General features: G+C 44.1%; 1 non-coding gene across 1 annotated transcript; it reads right to left on the bottom strand.

The window, feature by feature from the left end:
- Nucleotides 1-3,530: 3,530 nt before the first annotated feature.
- LOC120274330 lies at nucleotides 3,531-3,637 on the bottom strand. The gene has a single exon (XR_005540857.1). It is a non-coding gene; the product is annotated as a small nucleolar RNA R71 (small nucleolar RNA).
- Nucleotides 3,638-12,409: the final 8,772 nt, after the last annotated feature.

Below are 12,409 nucleotides of genomic sequence, written 5' to 3' on the forward strand. Positions count from 1 at the left end.
CATGCCCATGTGGATTCTCTGAACTTCACTTTTTCGCCCGGTTGTGAATAAAACCTACTACAGTAACGTCTCGAAACACTTTTGAATCCACGTTTTCATCGAGGTAACGTAAATGGGCACACGTTTACGTCGTAGATCGCCTTGCTTATTTAATAAATGGCTTCATTGGTGAAGATGTTGCTTTTAATGCACAAGCCAGGATACTCAAATGTGACTGTCTTTGTGCCCTTCCAAATCATTGTGCTAACTTGAATATAAGGAATTTGGCCCACATTCTTGCATCTTGAACCCGATTTATGACTTCGCGTTTGAACCTTCTAAAGATTTCCTCCAAATAGTGTGTTCACAACCTACATTGGCTTATTTCTTTAACATTCGGCTTCCCAACCCTATATGCATGAAAGTAACATAAATGCACACATATTAGCGCTAAAACCTGATAAAAGTAATGCTCATCATAAGGAAAAAAATACTTCGCACTCTTATCACACAAGCACTTATCACAGTTACTGTTCATAGACCGTAGAAAAATAGTTTCATGGAGATTCACACGGGGGTGTGGAAATTTCACACGCCCGTGTGGATGCCAAATTCTAGGCCCATTTAGGTCACTATTTTAGCCATTTTGAGAGATCCTTGGTGCATTGTTTTCTCATCTTTGGAGACGCTCACGGCTAGGGTTCGGAGAGGCTTTTGCAAGGCTTTTGAATTGGTTCTATGGCCTTCAACACCGCGTTCCATTGGAAGATAGTTATTGGGGGAGCGCTCATCAATATCAATTCAGCGAGGTGTACCCTAGGCTCAACGAGGGAACCTGTGGAGAAGGTGATGCCACTCTACAAGACCATCGATATGGACTACAAGGAGGTTTTACTTATGGACTGTATGCATTTGCATTTGATTTTACTATTGATTGTATCTTGCTCCATGGAGAGCTAAACCTCTAGTGGGTGGTTGGACTTGTAAACCCTGGGATAATTTTGTTTCATTGCCCTTTTCTTATGTTTTCTTTAATTGATGTTTTAATTGTGTTCCGAACATGAATTCTTGTTGAATTAATTTTTCCTTAGAGTGACACTAGGGTTGATAATCTACATTGGTAATTCTTGTGAGTGAGTGACACTGATAAGTGCTTGTGCGATATGAATGTGAAGTATTATTTCCTTATGTTGAGCATTACTTTCCTCGGGTTTTTTCACTAATATGTGTGTTTTTATGTTACTTTCGTGCATGTAGGGTTGTGAAACCAATTATGAAGGAAAGAAGCCAATGTGAAACCAATTATCTTGCTAAAGTTCAAACGCGAAGATATAAGTCGGGTGCGAGATGCTAGAGTGTGTGCCAACCTCCCCGTATTTGAGTTTACACAACCATTTGGAGGGGCACAAGAGCAGTCACACTCAAGCATTCCGACTTATGCACATAGAACAAGATCTCTATCATCTTATCCGTCATTGAAGAAGCAAAGCGATCCACGGCATAAACGTGTGCCCGTTTATTTTACCTCGATGAAAAGTGGATTCGGGAGTATTTCTGTAGAGTACTGTAGCAGCATGGAGCACCCACGCCCGTGTAGTCGCCCGATTCTAGCCCTATTTAAAGCCGATTTAGCACCGATTTTGGTATTCTTTTCTCCATCTTTTCCCCAACTTGAGAGAGGGCTTAGGCTAGGGTTTTGAGGGGTATTGGCTAGGGTTTTGGAGAGGTTCTACGGCTCCGACATTGCGCGTCGTTTGGAAGAAGGTTATTGGGAGAGCTTTCATCGGCATCGATCCGGCGAGGTCTATCCTAGGCCGGACAAAGGATCCCTTGCCACGAGTAGAGGACTCTCCACAAGACCATCAACACGACAATCGAGGGGGTTTCTTTATGGATTCATTGCTTTTACATTCAATTTCTTTGATTGTACTTAGCTCCATGGAGAGCTAAACCCCTAGTGGGTACTTGGGTGATTGTGAACCCTAGGATGTATTCGCTTCATTGAACTTCTTTATTATTCATTCAATAAATTGATGTTTATTGTGAGTTCCAACATTGAATGCTTGATTGTATGAACATTTCCCCTAGAGTGACACTAGGGTTGAGAGTTCTTGTTGGTAACCTTGTCAGTGAGTGACACACCACGAGCGTTAGACAAACCTAGGTTGGAGAGGGTTGAGAGGGTGAGTCGAGAGGTACAGGAGCGTCCCCTTTCCCCTCCGACGTGATAGATTCTACCTCCATTCCTCAAGTTCTTTGTGACCATAATAGAGTGAATGGTCTAAGGGATGAATCTCCGCTGGGGTTTAGTTGCGCGTGTAACGGAGTGAAATGTTGAGGTGATCTTAGTATCTAAGGCTTAATTATGGTTAGGGACATTCTGCCTGGACCAAAGGGTTAGGTCTATAATTAGGAAGAGATTTATCACATGGAATCCCTAGAGCTCATTGCAACTTTATGCGAGTACGAGGTGTTGAGATTGTTCGATTTCTCCTCCGGGACATGTGTAGAGTTAGGCATAATTGACCTTAGATTTGGGACTATGTAATTAAGGATTTCCACGACTCACTATTGCATTGATTAGAAAGCATAATAGAGGGTTCTTGCACTTGAAATGATTATCATAGGCAGAGCATTATCCGGGTGCCCCATCATTATCGATTGCCTTACCCCCTTCTTTAATTTTGCTCTCTTACTTGTTGCTTTTATTGTTGAGAATTGAATCATTTTCACACTTATCAATATTGATCTTTCGCCTAGCTAAGAATCGAATTAAGTGTTTTTATTCCCTATTCCCTGTGGATTTGATACCCGCTGACCCGGGATTATTACTTTGACAAACCCGTGCACTTGCGCGATATACGCAAGGGGATCTTGTCAAGTTTTTGGCGTCATTGCCGTGGAATAGGCATTTAGAGATACTTTGCACTTTGTTTGCTTAGCTATTTCACCATACTTTCTATTTCATATCTTCTTATTCTATCATCGTTCTAATTTCTTTTTCTTTCTTTTTGGTGCATCTCCAGGTTATGACCCGAGGGAATCCCTCAATATTGATTGAAGGAGATCCTGAGCTTGAACGCACACTTAGGAGAAAAGGGAAAGAACCTGTACAAGAACAGTCTAATTTAGCTGATTTGGAAGCAGAAGAATCTGAAAACATGGCAGGACAGAATGAGCAACAGTGAACACTATCCGATTATGACAGATTTTTAGTGTTGGGGACACAGTCGAGTATTGTGCGTCCCCCGATTATAGCTCAGAACTTCGAGCTGAAGCTGGCATTCATCCATATGTTGCAGCAGTCCGCACAATTCAACGGTTTGGCCGATGAGGATCCAAATAGTCATATAGAGAGCTTTCTCGAGGTGTGCGACATGCTAAAGATAAATGGGGTGATGGATGATGCCATCAAATTGAGAGCCTTCCCATTTTCCCTAAAGGGGAGAGCGAAGCAGTGGCTACACTCATTACCTAGAGCATCAATCACTACTTGGGAGGAGATGGTAGAAGCTTTTCTAGCCCGTTACTTCCCTTCCGGAAAATCAGCAAAGCTTAGGAATGAGATCTCATCCTTTGTTCAGATGGAATTGGAGTCTCTATTCGAGATGTGGGAAAGGTTCAAGGAGCTCCTGAGAAAGTACCCGCAATATGGATTAACGGAGTGGATGATTGTTCAAACCTTTTACAATGGTTTGAAACCGAGTACACGGTAACTTTTGGATGCGGCAGCAGGAGGTACCTTAGGTAGCAAGACCCCCGATGAGGCCCGTCAGTTGATTGAAGAAATGGGGTTAAATAGCTACCAATGGAATTCTAGGGAAAAGAAAAAGGTGGCCGGTCTCCATGAAATTGATGCGGTAACTTCATTAGCGGCCCAAGTAGAGAATTTGAGTAAGAAGTTAGATCTCTTAACTTCAAATAGAGTGGCGGCCGTAACTAATTGCGCTGGTTGTGGTGGAGGACATGCTCCCTCCGATTGCCCGATCTCTATTGGAGATGCTTCTTCAGTAGAAAATGTTGATTTTGTAGGTAATGGCATGAAACCTCAAGGAAATCCATATAGCAATACCTATAATTCAGGCTGGAAGAATCATCCTAACTTTTCATGGAGTAATCAAGGACCAAAAAAGGCATGGGACCACCGGGTTTCCAACAACAACAACAAGCCCCTCAGGTGGAAAATAGAGTCTCAGGTTTGGAAACCCGAATGACGGACTTAGAGAAGAACTTGGCTAGATTTGTGCAATCTGCCAATACAAGATTTGAAAACCAGGTGGGGCAAATGGCGAAGTCTCTCTCCGAAAGGCCACATGGAAGTTACCAAGCAACACCGAAACCAACCCTAGAGAGCATGTGAAGGTGATCACTTTAAGAATTGGTCGTGAGGTTGAAGGTAGGCTTCCGAGTAAGAAGCAAAAAGAACACGCACCCGAGGTTATAGAGTTAGAAGAGGGGACAAGCAAGGAGAAAGAGGTGACACCCCCACCTTTCAAACCAAGAATCCCTTATCCCTCTAGATTGAAAAATGACCAAGGGGATGAACAGTATAAGAAGTTCCTGAGTTTGTTCAAGCAACTCCACATCAATATTCCTTTTGTTGAGGCATTAGCTGAAATGCCTAAGTATTTTAAGTTCCTAAAAGACTTGTTGACTAACAAGAGGAAGTTGGAGGAGAGTGCTTCAGTGGTACTAGATGTTTCATGCTCGGCGGTCTTACAAAAGAACATGCCGAACAAGAAGAAAGACCCAGGAAGCTTCATCATTCCGTGCAATATCGGCAATTTAGGTGAGGAAATGGCATTGGCGGATTCAAGGGTGAGTATCAACGTAATGCCATACACCTTCTTCCAAAAGCTAGGCTTGGGCGAGCTTAGGCCTACTCGGATGACATTGCAATTAGCGGACCGAACGGTGCGACATCCGAGAGGCATCATTGAAGACGTGCTTGTCAAGATGGACAAGTACATTTTTCCGGTTGACTTTGTAGTGCTAGATGTCGATGAGGATGCGGATGTACCCTTGATACTTGGGAGACCATTCTTGTGGACTTCCAAAGCAATGATTGACATGGACGGCGGAGAGCTCACATTGAGAGTTGGAGATGTCAAACTCACATACCGCCTTGCTGAAGCCATGCGGCATTCTCTCGATTTTGATGACACTTTATACTTTCTAGACACTACTGATGAGCTTGTTGATGAATACATGCAGGAAATGTTCAACCCGGATCCGTATGAAGGTTTGTTCGACCAAGAGGAGGGCAATGAAGAAGTAATGATTCTTGGTTCGACTTAAGAAGTAACATCTACTCTAGGGATCTTGAAGAAGGTGCGCCGAAGAATGAAGAGGGCTAGGAGACACCATCGAAAACGCTCCAAGGCTGTTGGAGACGTAAATGAGCCAAAGAAGTTGGATGAACCATTTCTAGGTGGTCCGAATCCCAATAGTATACCCTCTACCCTCAAAAGACTCTGCTCATCATGCTTCCAAGCAACGGGTAAGAGGGCAACCTTCATTGATGAACCCCCATGAGGTAAGACAAGATACGTCAAGCTTAGTGACGTTAAACAAGCGCTTCTTGGGAGGCAACCCAAGTGTTTACTGTTTTCTTATCTTTTAGTTTAGTTCGGTTGCATGAATAAATTGTTAAGTGTTGGTGTCTTAATTTATAGATGCTTGTGCTGCGATTTTATTATGGGGTTTTAAAGTTATCGTGTGTTTTATGAGGAATTGGCGAAGTTTGGTCGTTTGGGCTCTATTTCATGTTTTTCACTGGTAAAATTTGCATAATAGGGCAGGATCTGAGTGTGTAAACATGTTCAAAGATTTTCTGCAGAGCCCGCAGATTTTTCTAAGTCATCCAGAGAAAACACACGGGCGTGTGGAATTTCCACACGCCCGTGGGTGTCTATTGCGAGCTCATCCAGAGAAGGCACAGGGGTGTGGGATGCCCCTGTGGATGACCATGCGACTTTCGCACGCCCGTGGGTAATTTATGCACGGGCGTGTGAACTCCTGCAGAGTTGGGCAGATTTTGCTGAGAGCACACAGGGGCGTGGACTCGCCCCTGTAAGCAGCATTGTGAACCACACACGGGCATGGGGTATTTCCACACGCCCGTGCGAAACTCTGCAGGGAGATCCCTCCATCCCGAGAAGACACAGGGGTGTGTGGCTGCCCCTGTGAATTGGGCATGTGAATGTCCACGCCCGTGGGGAATTTCTGCACGGGCGTGTGGAACACTTGGTATTTTTCTCGGATGTCCAGAGAAGCCACATGGGCGTGCGGCTGCTCCTGTGGGTCGGCTGCACGGGGATGGGTATTTTCCGCACGCCCGTGTGAGATCATTCAGAGTCAGTGAGGGTTTTTCCTGAGAGCGCCCAGGGGCGTGCATCTTCCCCTGTGAAGCTCTCTTGTGGGGCGCATGGGCGTGGGGAATTTCTACACGCCCTTGTGGATGCACAGAACAGCAAGGGTCGTGAGTTCTTTTTAAAGAAGAATCGTTCCTTTCCCTCTTCACGACCGTATTTTGGCTGAAAACACTCTTCCATCATTCTCCGACCTCCTAGCGCCAACTTGATAGAATTCTTGCGAGGTTTTCCGGTCGGTTCTCTATTTTCTTCTCCCATCTCGTTGGTAAGACCTATTTATCATTTTTTTGCCAATTCATGGTTTCCATCGATTAATCTTGTTAATAATGCTTCGTTTCTTCAATTAGAACGATGATTCATATTTAGAACGAAGCTAGAAGTATTTTTACGTTGTATTTTTAGATTTTTGAAGCACGGCCGTGCGGTTTTCATGCCGCGTGGTTTCACACGGGCGTGCGGAAATTCCACACGACCGTGTGGATTTCTGCACTATTATTTTCTCAACTTGTTTGATCGAGTCCGTTTCAAATTTTGCAGATTATGGCACCTCGATCGAAGAAGGAAGCTGATAAGAGGCAGCGTGAGTCATCTCCTAGGCCTGAGGGCATGAGATTTGTGATTCCAGAACATCAGGTTCGCTACGAGCGCCTGTCGAGACTCCATTTTGGACAGAATCCATTCCTGGACACGACTATATTGTGAGATCTACAGAGGGGAGATGAGTTCGTTGATGAGGTCGAGGATCTCGTTTCAGATGGTGGTTGGCGGCAGTTGCTGACGATTAGAGAGCCAGCTATCCGAGAGTTTGCACTGGAGGTGCTATCATTATTCGAGTTTGATAGATCATACGCAAGTTTCAACAGTGTGGACATGATTCAGTTCAGAGTGTTTGGACACCACCATAGCTTGAGCATTACTCAGTTTTCAGTACTACTTGGCTTGTATGAGGAAGCATTCACAGATACAGAGGAGTACGCGCAGTTACCAACTAATTATCCTGGAACCTTGACCCCGCAGAGAGCTTATAGAGTGCTATGTGGTCAGGGTCAGTACGAGCTGGGGGTGCCCAAGGCCACGTGCCTTTCCCGACCTGCATACAGATATTTGTATGCCATCATGAGTAGGTTGGTGAATGACTGTGGTGATAGCACTGATGTTCTGAGCCGTCAAGAACTACTATACTTGTACTCGATGGTGTAGCGTGTACCGATTCACTTAGGGCACATCCTGGCAGAGTACATCAGACATCAGGGACACTATGCTAGACTGGGAGTGATCTTCTCATGCCCTTAAATTACGAGATTAGTGCTGGGCATGGGGCTCTTGGATTCGATTCGCGGGGCCGAGAAGACGAGTATACCTGCTCCCCTGAGTCTAGAGACGATGAGGTTGATGGGCATGGTCGGCAGGGTTCGGACAGGGGTTTTTGCTTTAGTATTACCAGCTCCAGAGATAGCCGAGGATGAGGGTGATGAAGCCGGGGCATCTCAGCACATTCTCGAGCCTCAGCCAGCACCGATGGAGATCGAGGCACCTCTAGTGGCAGAGGAACCACCCCCCGTGCGGATGTTTTCACCATCTCAAGCCACTGATCTCTTTGAGAAGCTCGAGAATGCTGTAAGAGTGGTCCGAGCAGAGGTTGCCGAGATTAGGGCTACGCAGGCCACTCAGTACACAGAGTTCATGGCACATTTCGACGTATTACAACAGATCTTAGAGCGAGACGTTGCCTCATCATTCGTCTTGCGTCCGAGGGCTCCTCAGGCCCCCTCAGTTCCTCCAGCACCTCCATCCTCTACCCCAACACCGGTGGACCCACCATGTGACTTTTTCAGCAGCAGCAGCAGCACGGGAGCCCGAGGGCGACACCGACATTTGATTTTTCCTTTGCTTTCTTGCATTTTATTTTATTTTTATTTTCTTTAGACTTGTTCACTAAGAAAGGATTCTCCTTCTGAGTTTATTTACATTTCGCATTATCGAGTTTTGTTCATTGCTTTATCTTTTATATATACTCGAGTTGTTTTGTTTTATTGAGCTTCATTGAACCCCCTCGTGTATGCGTGCAGATGGTCTTATCATCTTGGGAATTAAGATTTAGTCATGGGCACGGCCAAGGTGCTGAGCACTTGGCCGTGTGAGCATCATAACCCGTCGGAACAATACTCCCATGGAATTAGCTTCATCAAATGCAACACTAGGAGTCAGGGGAGTATTATTTTGATTGCTTCTCCCACATCTATTTTTGAATGATATACATGTTGAGTGAGCTTGCATGTGTACATTGAGGACAATGTACAACTTAAGTGTGGGGGGAGTTTCATAATGCGCACATCTTTTCTATTATTCTTGATTGATATATGCTCACATAGCCAATGGCAGTTCACCTTAGTTTCAATGATTGTATTCTTAAGTTTAGGAAAATTGTTAACATTGAATGTTTTCATGCTCTAGTTCTTGTTTGAATTTTTAGGAATTTTTGCCCGATGCACACTTAGTGCACTACTCACTCTTTAAACTCTATTGGAAACTCATGTTCGATGTTAAAGGGACTAGTTATAGTTGTTTCTTGTGTTAAATTCTAAAAAAAAATGATGAAAAGAAGGAACAAAATAGTTTTATTGTTTAATTGTGTTTGTTGGGTTGAAAGAGCTACCACCTATGAAGTATGCTCATAAGTCGGATACTAGCTATGCCCTAATGGGAGAAAGAGCAATCTCATAGGATGAGTGAAAGCTACTACTCGGGTAGAAAAAGCTACCACCTCGAAAGTGTGAAAGCTACCTTAGCGGCCGCTTTGGAAAAGGCTACCTTAGAGGATGTGTGAAGCTACTACCATCTTTGAAATTGTTGTCACTTTTGTAGATAAATAAGTCCCTTGTACTTAGAACTTTTAGGAGTATACTTTGGGTTGTTTTGAGTGAGCTCACACACATACACGAATTCGGGTTTGTTGTTCTTTTTGATTCAAGTTTTTAGCTGGAGCATTGATTTTTTGTATTTAGTGTTGAAATTTTCCTTACTTGTAGAATACTTTCTTTGTATACCTTGGTGAACCTAAGGCCAATCATTTTCAATATTTTCTTCATTGATGCACATAATGTTTTAATGTTTGCTTGAGGACAAGCAAAAGCTTAAGTGTGGGGGAGTTTGATAAGTGCTTGTGCGATATTTATGCGAAGCATTCATTCCTTATGTTGAGCATTACTTTTCTCGGGTTTTTACACTAATATGTGTGTTTTTATGTTACATTTATGCAGGTAGGGTTGTGAGGCCGAGTATGAAGGAAAGAAGCCAATGTGGATCATAATGCACCAATTTTGGAGAAAATCTTGCTAAGGTTCAAACACGAAGACATAGGTCGGGATGTGAGATGCTAGAGTGTGTGCCAACCTCCTCGTATTTAATTGAGCACATCCATTTGAAGGGGCACAAAGGCAGTCACACTGGAGCATTCCGACTTATGCACATAAAATAAGAGCTCCACCAACTTACCTATCATTGAAGAAGCAAATGATCCACGATGTGAACATGTGCCCGTTTGTGTTACCCCGATGAAATTATGGATTCGTTAAGTGTTTTAGGGCCGGTACTGTTGCAGAGCTCTGTAGCAACACTATGGCTAAATACTGTAGTAGCACTGTTCACAGCCGGCCGAGAAAGAAGAAAACCAGAGAATCCACACGGGCGTGTGGAAATTACCCACGCCCATGTGACATTATGCACACCCGTGGAGTCGCCCAATTTCAGCCCTATTTAAAGCCGATTCAGCCTCGATTTTTCTATTCTTTTCTCCATCTTTTCCCCAACTTGTGAGAGGGCTTTGGCTAGGGTTTTGATGGGTATTGGCCAAGGTTTTGGAGAGGTTCTACGGCTCCAACATCGTCATTCCTTAGGAAGAAGGTTGGTAGGGGAGCTTCAGTCAAGGCGTATCCTATACCGGACGAAGGAATCTTTGGACGACGAGTAGAGGACTTTCCACAAGACCATCGACACGACCCTTGAGGGGGTTTTTCTATGGATTCATTACTTTTACATTCTATTTCTTTGATTGTACTTAGCTCCATGGAGAGCTAAACACCTAGTGGGTACTTGGGCATTTGTGAACCCTAGGATGTATTCATTTCATTGAATCTCTTTATTATGCTTTCAATCAATTGATGTTTATTGTGAGTTCTGATAAGTGCTTGTGCGATATGAATGCGAAGCGTTCATTCCTTATGTTGAGCATTACTTTCCTTAGTTTTCTACATTAATATGTGTGTTTTTATGTTACTTTTACGCAGCTAGGGTTGTGACGCCGAGTATGAAGGAAATGGGCCAATGTGGATCATAATGCACCTATTTTGGAGGAGATCTTGTTAAGGTTCAAACGCAAAGACATAGGTCAGGTGTGAGATGCTAGAGTGTGAGCCAACCTCCTCGCATTCGAGTGAGCACATTTATTCGGAGGGTCACAAAGGCAGTCACGCTTGAGAATCCAAGGTTCAAGGTTCACAGCCGGCCGAGAAATCAGAGAAACAGAGAATCCACACGGGCGTGTGGAAATTATCCACGCCCGTGTGGAAATTATCCACGCCCGTGTGGAAATTCCGCACGGGCGCGTGTATCGTCCACGCCCGTGGAGTTGCCCTATTCCAGCCCTATTTAAAGCCGATTCAGCCCCAATTTCAGTATTCTTTTCTCCATCGTTTCCCCAACTTGTGAGAGGACTTCGGCTAGGGTTTCGAGGGGTATTGGCAAAGGTTTTGGAGAGGTTCTACGGCTCCAACATCGTGATTCCATTAGGAAGAAGGTTGGTAGGGGAGCTTCGATCGAGGGGTATCCTATACCGGACAAAGGAATCTTTGGACAACGAGTAGAGGACTCTCCACAAGACCATCGAGACAACCATCGAGGGGGTTTCTTTATGGATTCATTGCTTTTACGTTCGATTTCTTTGATTGTATTAAGCTCCATGGAGAGCTAAACCCCTAGTGGGTACTTGGATGATTGTGAATCCTAGGATGTATTCGTTTCATTGAACTTCTTTATTATGCTTTCAATAAATTGATGTTTATTGTGAGTTCCAACCTTGAATGCTTGATTGTATGAACATTTCCCCTAGAGTGACACTAGGGTTGAGAGTTCTTGTTGGTAACCTTGTGAGTGAGTGACACACCACGAGCGTTAGACAAAAACTAGGTTGGAGAGGGTTGAGAGGATGAGTCGAGAGTGCAGGGAGCGTCCCCTTTCCCTCCGGGCGTGATAGATTCTACCTCTGTTCCTTGAGTTCTTTGCGTCCATAATAGAGTGAGTGGTCTAAGGGATGAACCTCCGCTGGGGCCTAGTTGCGCGTGCAATGGAGTGAAGCGTTGAGAGGATCTTAGTATCTAGTGCTTAATTGTGGCTAGGGACCTTCCACTGGACCAAAGGGTTAGGTCTATATTTAGGAAGAGATTTATCACTTGGAATCCCTAGAGTTCATTGCAACTCTATGCAGAGTGCAGGTGTTGAGATTGTTCGATTTCTCCTCTGGGACATGTATAGAGTTAGGCATAGTTGACCTTAGATTTGGGACTATGTATGTAAGGATTTCCACGACTCACCATTGCATTGATTAGGAAGCATAATAGAGAGTTCTTGCACTTGAAGCGATTATCCTAGGTGAAGCATCATCCGAGTACCCCATCTTTATCGATTGCCTTACCTCCTCCTTACTTTTGCTCTCTTACTTGTTGCTTTTAATTGTTGAGAATTGAATCATTATCACACTTATCATTGTTGATACTCCATATAGCTAAGAATCGAATTAAGTGTCTTTACTCAATACTCCCTGTGGATTCGACTCCGCTCACCAGGGATTATTACTTCGACAAACCCGTACACTTGCGGGATATAAGCAAGGGGAAGTTGTCAAGTTTCAACCTTGAATGCTTGATTGTATGAACATTTCCACTAGAGTGACACAAGGGTTGAGAGTTCTTCTTGGTAACCTTGTGAGTAAGTGATACACCACGAGCTTTAGATAAAGCTAGGTTGGAGAGGGTTGAGAGGGTGAGTCGAGAGGTACAGGA

Source organism: Dioscorea cayenensis, chromosome 12 (assembly GCF_009730915.1).
Source record: "Dioscorea cayenensis subsp. rotundata cultivar TDr96_F1 chromosome 12, TDr96_F1_v2_PseudoChromosome.rev07_lg8_w22 25.fasta, whole genome shotgun sequence".
In the NCBI taxonomy this organism is placed as follows: Eukaryota; Viridiplantae; Streptophyta; class Magnoliopsida; order Dioscoreales; family Dioscoreaceae; genus Dioscorea; species Dioscorea cayenensis.